Source organism: Apus apus, unplaced genomic scaffold (genome assembly GCF_020740795.1).
Source record: "Apus apus isolate bApuApu2 unplaced genomic scaffold, bApuApu2.pri.cur manual_scaffold_30_ctg1, whole genome shotgun sequence".
NCBI classification, from domain to species: Eukaryota; Metazoa; Chordata; class Aves; order Apodiformes; family Apodidae; genus Apus; species Apus apus.
In genome coordinates this window covers 546,989-555,375 of record NW_026248848.1, presented here as the reverse complement: position 1 = coordinate 555,375, position 8,387 = coordinate 546,989, and the positions used below count along the sequence as shown (strand labels likewise).

The following is an 8,387-nucleotide window of genomic DNA, read 5'->3' as shown; positions in this document are numbered from 1 at the left end:
AAAGAGCTCACCCTCATGTTCCCAGTCTAAGTCCATTTGGAACACTTGAGCAGCCTCATCTGCTCGTTGGTTGTGTCCATGTTCCTCAGTGGCTCGACTCAGAGGCACGTGTGCATCTCCATGACGCACTTTCAGCACCAGTTTCTCTGTCCCAGCTGCAGTGTCCTTCCACAGCTCAGCAACCCAACCAGGTTGACCTTTTCACTCCAGTTGTTCTGCTGCCCCTGCTTTAGCCAACCCCACAAGGCATTTGCTGCCATCCACCAGTCAGTGCAGAGATAGAGTCCTGGCCACCCCTCTGGCTCAGCAATGTCCAAAGCCAGCTGGATGGCTTTGACCTCTGCAAACTGACTCCATTCACCTTCTCCTTCAGCTGCTTGTGTAACTGGTCGTGCAGGACTCCACAGGGCAGCTTTCCACTGCCGGCGGGTCCCTACAAAACGTCAGGAGCCATCGGTGACAAGAGTAAATTGTTTCTCAGTCTCTGGTAGATGATCATATGGTGGAGCTTCTTGAGCCCGTCTCACCACTTCTTGTGGTGGCATTCCAAAGTGTGTGCCTTCTGGCCACTCTGGAATTGCTTCTATGATACCTGGATGATCAGGTCTTCCTATTGGGGCTCACTGGGTGATTAAGGCAGTCCATGTCCTCCTAGTCACATGGGTGGCATGATGGACAGGAGAAAGGTGACTCTGGCACATGGAGCTCAGCACTGGGAATGTGGGTGCCAGGAGGAGCTTCAGTGCCCATCACTTCCAAAGCGGCTCTAAGTCCTTCATATGCTGTAAGTATCTCCTTCTCAGTTGCTGTGTAGTTGGCCTCAGAACCTCTGTAGCTTTGGCTCCAGAATCCCAAGGGTTGACGTCGAGTCTCCCCTGGTGCTTTCTGCCAGAGGCTGCGGGTAGGACTGTTGTGTCCTGCTGTGGTGTAGAGCACATGTTTGATGTCTGGCCCGGTTCAAACTGGTCCAAGGGCCAGTTTGGCAAGAGCTGGGGACAATTGCCTACACAATCTCCTTTTTGATCTGCTCAAAAGATTTCTGTTGGTCAGGGTCCCATTTAAAATCTCTCTTCTTTCGAGTCACCTCAGAGAGAGGTTTCACAATTTCACTGTAACATGGAATGTGCATTCTTCAGAAACCAACAGCTCCTAAAAAGGTTTGAGTGTCGTTTTTCAGTAGATGGTGGGGCCATAGCTGTAATTTTGTTCATCACATCCATTGGGATCTGGATATGCCCATCTTGCCACTTGATTCCCAGGAACTGGATGTCTCATGAAGGCCCCTTGACCTGGCTTCTTTTTACAGCAAACCAGCATCCAGAAGAATTTGGAGGATCTCTTTACCTTTCTTAAAAACTTCTGGCGAGTCACCCCACACAATGATGTCATTGAGGTACTGCAGGTGTTCTGGAGCTCCACCCTTCTCCAGTGCAGCGTGGATCAGTCCATGGGCAATGGCTGAGCTGTGTTTCCACCCCTGGGGCAGTTGATTCCAGGTGTACTGGACTCCCCTCCAGGTGAAAGCAAGAATTGTGGCCTACACTCTGGTGCTGGAGGAACAGAGAAAAAGGCATGAGCAATGTCCACAGTGGCAACACCACCTGGCTGCTTTTGACTCCAGCTCAGACTGAAGTTCTAGCATGTCCGGCACAGCAGGACTGAGTGGTGGTGTCACCTCGTTCAGGCCACAATAGTCCACTGTCAGCCTCCACTGGCCATCAGGCTTCTGCACTGGCCAGATAGGACTGTTGAAGGGTGAGTGAGTCCTCCTGATCACTCCCTGGCTCTCCAATCGCTGGATCAGCTTATGAATGGACGTCACAGAGTCTCTGTTGGTGCAATATTGTCGTCTATGCACCATGTGCATAAGTGGCAATTGGCACCTGTTGGTCTTCAACCTTCAACAACCCCACTAGAGAAGGGTCATCTGAAAGGCCAGGCAAAGCACGCAGCTGTTCAGTGTCCTCAGTCTCTACAGCTGCTCTACCAAAGGCCCACCGGTGCCTTTTTGGGTCACGGAACTGTCCTTTCCTGAGATAGTCTATGCCAAGGATGCACGGAGCAGCTGGGCCAGCCACTCCAGGGTGCATTTGCCACTCCTCACCAGTGACGCTCACATCGGCCTCCGCAACAGTCAGTTGTTGGGATTCTCCTGTCACTGCAGAGATAGTGACGGAGTCACTCACCCCGTGGCTTTTAAGGCAGCAAGGTGTAAAGTTAAGTTTTATGTGCATAAATGTATATTATATCTGGATTCCTGCCCAAATCCTTCTCCTCCACATTTGATCCTTACCCTTCATGGGTGTTGGCTGGAATATATATATGTATGAACAAGGGAACAATTCCCATATAGTATGAGTATATACAATCACATGTCTAACAATCTAACATATCTTCAAAAGCTCTATGATCACTAATTATTACTAGTTTTAACAAATAAGTTATACACAGTATTAATAAAACATTGAAAACACTTAAATTTACCAATCATCTAGTCTAAACCATTTCTACCAAAGAGAATTAGAGGGCAAAAAACTGTGGACTCTTCCCAAGGGCAGGAGGGAAGAAAAGCCTCTGAAGATTCTAGCAACAATTCTTTCATATCAAGGGGATGAGATACTTAACTTTTGTCAACAGCACTGTTGTTTGGAGACACTGTGGTGACAGACTTGGTGTGCCTTGGCTCTGTTTGGTAGTGGTGTTTCAGGTGGTGTAGTCAGCTGTCAAAACAGATGCTCACTGCAGGGGGGCCGGACTAGATGGCCTTTAAAGGTCCCTGCCAAGCCAGTGCATTCTGTGATTCTGTGATCTTAGGAGGAAATGCTTTGCCATGAGGGTGATGAGACCCTGGTCCAGATTGCCCAGGGAAGCTGTGGTTGCCCCATCCCTGGCAGTGTTGAAGGGCAGGTTGGATGGGGCTTGGAGCCACATGGTCTGGTGGGAGGTGTCCCTGCCCATGGCAGGAGGTGGGACTGGATGAGCTTTGAGGTTTCAAAGGACAACACCTGTTGATGAGGTGGGACTTGGTGTATTGATTGGTTCATAGCAGACTAATGATGTTTATGAATGAGCTTGTAGAGGTCGGGGAGATGCCCAGTGCCCCCTTTGCATGTGTCCTGGTTTGGGTCTGATGGACAGCAAAGAACCATGTGGCTGTTCACTCACCCGTCACCCCACTGTGGTACGGGGAGGAGAAAACCCAGCTAAGAGCTCATGGGTCCAGATAAGGACAGGGAGGGTTCACCCACCCACTGTGGTCATGGGCAAACCAGACTCAAGTTGGGGAATAGATCAGTTTAACTTCTCGCTCACCAAATGCCATCAGGAGAGACAAAACAAAGAGCAGAGCTTAAACACTTCACTCCACCCGTCCCTGCTTCCCGGCCCCAAATTCCTTTGTTCCCCGTTTCTGTCCCTGCTCCCCCCAGCGGCACAGGGGGACAGGGAAGGGGCTTTCCGGCCAGTTGGTCACTCGCTGTTTTCAGCTGCTCCTTCCCCGTCCTGGGGAGGACTCCTCACAGCCTTCCCCTGCTCCAGCGCGGGGTCCCTGCCACGGGAGAGAGTCCTTCACCAACCCTCCAACACGAGTCCCTCCCTGTTCCCCCTCAGGAACAGACGCTGCAGCGTGGGCTGCCCACAGAGCCACGGGCTTCTTTGGGCTCCATGGGCTTCTTTGCAGCTTCATAGGTGCAGGTCCACATCCTCTCACAGGGAGGTGCAGACTAGATGGACAGTAGAGTTGGCCAGAGACATTCCATACATAGATATCTGTGTAGGGCTCGATGTAAAGTCAGGGAACATGGGAGGTCAACTTCAGTGATGATTAAGCGCACTTTAGTTTTCCAAGATCAAAGACCTTTAGTGTTCTTACAACGGCCTACTTATACACTTTGTTAAGCTTAAACATCTGTACTGTTGTAACATCTTTCTAAGATCCAACCTTGTTAAGCTGATGCAAGTATTTTTGCAAGCAGTTACAATATTCTTCTGGTTTGCAGGCAGTTGCAACATTCCCCTGGTATTCAGCTTTGCAGAACCTTGTGGTCCATACTTAGTGGTTATCTTGTTAAAATGTTAACACTGCCTGACAACAGTTTCTTTGCTTTCTTTTTCCAGTTCCTATTACAATTCCTTCTATTGTCCTGAAAACACACTTCTAAGTCAGCTTTCTCATAGCTTCAGACCCATCAAAGCAACTATGTCACTCGGATCCAAATGCAATGAGTTTCCTATTCCTACAAACTTCCTTAGTGCTTCTTCTCCCCTCCCAGCTTCCCAGTCGGCCAGCTTCCAGGGAAGACTCCATCCATCCATCCATCCCTCCATCCATCCATCCATCCATCCATTAGGGTTTCATTAAAGCTGTATAGTTTCGTTTTCCATTATGAAAATCCAGCCCTGCACTGAAGAATGCTGCTTTCTAGAGCTCCAACACGGGTCTGAGAGAGTTTCCTTTGGCTGGATTTTGTGGTACCAATGGCACGGAAATCTGGGGCTGGAGGGGGACAGAGTTAGGATGGAATTCTGGGGTTCGAGAGAGATGGTGGTAGGATGGACTTCTAGGCTTCCTGAGGTTCGATCAGCAGCACCAAGGTGGGATGTGACCCCTGTCCCCCCCATGACAAAAACCTACCTGGGTTGGAGACAGTTTTGTGTCAGTGCGCACACATGTACACACACGTACACATCTGTGCACGCACACACGTGTATCAGGCGCCCTTAAAAAAAAAACCCTCCCTCCGGTCACCCCAACCCCTCCCAGGCCCCGGCCCCCTCGGCCCCGCCCCTTCATTTCCTGCCCTTCCCACCATCGCGCTGCAGCTCCCGGCAGGTTTCGCTCCGCAGCCGGGACCCCCCAGTTGGTGCCCGAGAGAGCATCGCCCCCCGGGCTGGGCTGTGCCCCCGCTGCAGGTACCGGGGGTGGGGAGTGAGGGGGGTTATCGCTATAACCCCACACTGGGTGTGAGCTGGTGGGGATGGCGGTACAAGGAGGGACCCGAACTCATCCCCGTGGTGTGGGGGCTGTGATTGTGTCCTGGTTTGGGCCTGACCCACCACAAGGAACCAGGCGGCTGCTCACTCACCCCCCTGCCCTCCCTCTGTGGGATGGGGAGGACAAGAACCAAGTAGAAGCCTCTGGGTCGAGACAAGGACAGGGAGGGTTCGCTCACCTATTATGGTCATGGCCAAAACAGACACAAATTGGGGGAAAAATCAATTTTATTTATGACTAATCAGATGCAAACAGAACAAAAAACATAACTTAAACACCTCACAGCCTTCCCCTGCTCAAGTGCGGGGTCCCTCCCATGGGAGAGAGTCCTTCACCAACCCTCCAAACCGAGTCCCTCCCACGAGTCCCTCAGGAACAGACGCTGCAGCGTGGGCTGCCCACAGAGCCACGGGCTTCTTTGGGCTCCACGGGGGCAGGTCCACATCTGTGCCACCGTGGCCCTTCACGGGCTGCAGGGGACAGCTGCCATCTGCGCAGGGGATGAAGGGAAATCCCTGCTCTGCCTCCTCCCCCTCTTTCCTCCCCGGCCTTGGTATCTCTGCTCCAGCGCTGCTCCCACCGCTGCTCTCATTGGTCCCTACAGAGTTCTCCACCTCCCCCTCTCCTCTGCTCTCAGGTTTCCCCTCCTTTCCTATCTCAGTGGCAGAGGCCCATCCATGGTCTCTGATGCTTCAGCCTTGGCCAGAGCTGTGGCTGCAGTCTTTGGAGCTGGGGAAGCTTTTCATCTTACAGGGGCCACTCCTGGGCCCCTCCCCCAATACCAACGCCCACTCCAAAGCAAAGCAGCACATCATAGACATTTACAAGGTCTGTTGTCCCACAGGGGAACCCCTACCTCACCCCAGAGGTGGGATGGCTGCAATGGGAGGATGCCCAAATTGTCTCAAGGAAGGTATGTGAAGTGGCAGAACCCCAATTCACCCCCGGAGTGGCTGAGACCCCCAGCACTCCCCAGGGTCCCCCCCACCTCACTGTTTTGAAGTGCCGGTGTAGCCCCTAAAGCCCAGGTAAAGATGGGAAGGGTGTCCAAATCCATGGGTGCCTGCCCCCATTTCACCTTGCATCCCAGAGCACGTTTGATGTGCTTCCCCACCCCCCCACCCCCCAAATCTCTGGAAGTGCTCTGAGTGCAGCCACAGTTTGAACCAAAATTCACCTTTATTGGCCCATTGTAGGATCCATTCAGGTACCCTGAAGGCAGTAGAGCTTTTGGTCACTGCTCAGCCTTGGTGAAACATCTTCCAGTCCACATGGGAGAAGTTGCTTATGGTGAGGAATGTGGGAAAGGGTCAGGATCTACCCAGCCCATCTCCACCACTGGGAGGAGATCCACCCAGCTCATTCCAATCATCCATCAGGGTGAGTGGCCTCATAGGGGTGGCCCTGTTGGAGACAGGGTGGTCTGGTCCCACAGTGATGCCTTTGCCCCGGTGCCATGTCCCACAGCTGCCACCACTGTGGCAAAACTTTTAGCAGAAGATCAAATTTAACCCGGCACCAGCGAATCCACACAGAGGAAAGACCCTTCAGGTGTCTGGAGTGTGGGAAGAGCTTTGCTGATCATTCCACATTAAGTCAACACTGTCAGCTCCACACGGGTGAGAAGTCCTACAGGTGCCTTCAGTGTGGGAAGAGCTTCCGTAGCAGTGGCTCTTGGATGCGTCACCAACGTGTCCACTCTGGAGAAAAACCCTACGTGTGTCCCAAATGTGGGAAGAACTTTGTGTGCAGCACGGGCCTCAGCTCTCACCTCCGGGTCCACACGGGTGAACGTCCCTACACGTGTCCTGACTGCGGGAAGAGCTTTGGCAAGAGCTCTACATTCATCGACCATCATCGCATCCACACGGGAGAGAAACCCTACACGTGTCCCCAGTGCCAGAAGAGCTTCAGACACAGCTCCACCTTGCGGAAACATCAACGGCTCCACACAAATGATGGACCCTGTAGCTGCTCCCAGGGTGAGAAGAGGTCCTATGACTGCCAGCACTGCAGGCAAGATTTTCCAAGCAGATCATCGATAACCCAGAACCAGCTACTCCAAACTGGTGAGAGACCCTTCAAATATCTGGAGTGTGGGGAGAATCTTACTTACAGTGCCAGTGGCAGGTTGAGACATCAGCAATCTGTCCAGACCAGGGCAAAACTCTTCTCATGTGGCCAGTGTGGGAAGAACTTTGTGGACAGAATGGGCCTCATCTGTCACCTCCGAGTTCACACAGGTGAACGTCCTTACACATGTCCTGACTGTGGGAAGAGCTTTGCCTGGAAATCCATACTCTTCTACCATCGTCGCATCCATACAGGACAGAAACCCTACACTTGTCCTGTCTGTGGGAAGAGCTTTAGCAAGAGCTCTATGCTCAGCACCCATCATCGCATCCACACAGGAGAGAAACCCTACACATGTTCACAGTGCCAGAAGAGCTTCAGTGACCATTCCACCTTGTTGAATCATGAACGGCGCCATACGTCTGAACGACCCTTCAGCTGCTCCCAGTGCGAGAAGAGGTTTTACCAGAGAGCAGATCTCATCCGTCATGGCCGGATCCACCTCAGGGATCACCACAAATAGAGAGCCGTGGTCAAGATCATGCTACTTTCCAAGCTCTGTCCCACCAATGATACTTTCTCCAGCTTCTCGTGGACCATAAAATGGCATCAGCTTAGAAACTACTTCATTTCCTTTCCATGACTGTATTATTTTTTCATTATCTTTAGGGGCATTTTTAACAAAATGAGATGTAAATAAATGCTTTATCATGGTGACACCCTCCTCAAGGGACAAAGTGAATGTGGTGGGAGGGACCCAGGGTGTTTTTTGAAGGGGGAAAATACCCATAGGGAGCATTTTAGGGTGAGTAAGTGATGGGATTTACAAGGAAAAGTGGCCAGCGAGCTGGTATTTGGTCTTTCTGAGGAGAAAAATGCTGTTGTCTTCTAGGATGCTGTTTTGTTGAGATTTAGACCAAATAAATTTTCTCTGCCTTTCAATTTCTGACTGTGGTGGCTGGAAAATTGGGACACACACACTTCAGGAACTAACTTGAGGCTCGATACCATTTGGGGGTTGTTTTAGAGATGGGAAAACAGAACCTGGATTTGCTTTGTGTAAACTTTCTTGGCAGGAGCTGTGCAGAGGAGTGCGAGATGAGCAGTGCTCAGCTGGGCCTTGGGCCTTGCACCTGACAAGTAGGCAAGTTGGTGTTGGGTGGGGAGGACAGGCCTGAGTGGCAGCAAGGGATCCACCCTGTCCTTGTCTGCTTGGTCTCACACCCAGGTCCCTAATGGCTACAGGGTGGACTGAGCATGACTTGTGAAGTGAAGTCTCCATACATACTGAGTGTCTCTCTTACCCTTTTCCTAATTAATA

General features: G+C 51.6%; 1 pseudogene; it reads left to right on the top strand.

Moving 5' to 3' along the window:
- The window catches only part of LOC127396179 (zinc finger protein 850-like), a 35,382-nt pseudogene that overhangs the window by 22,627 nt on the left and 4,368 nt on the right, over window positions 1-8,387 (top strand).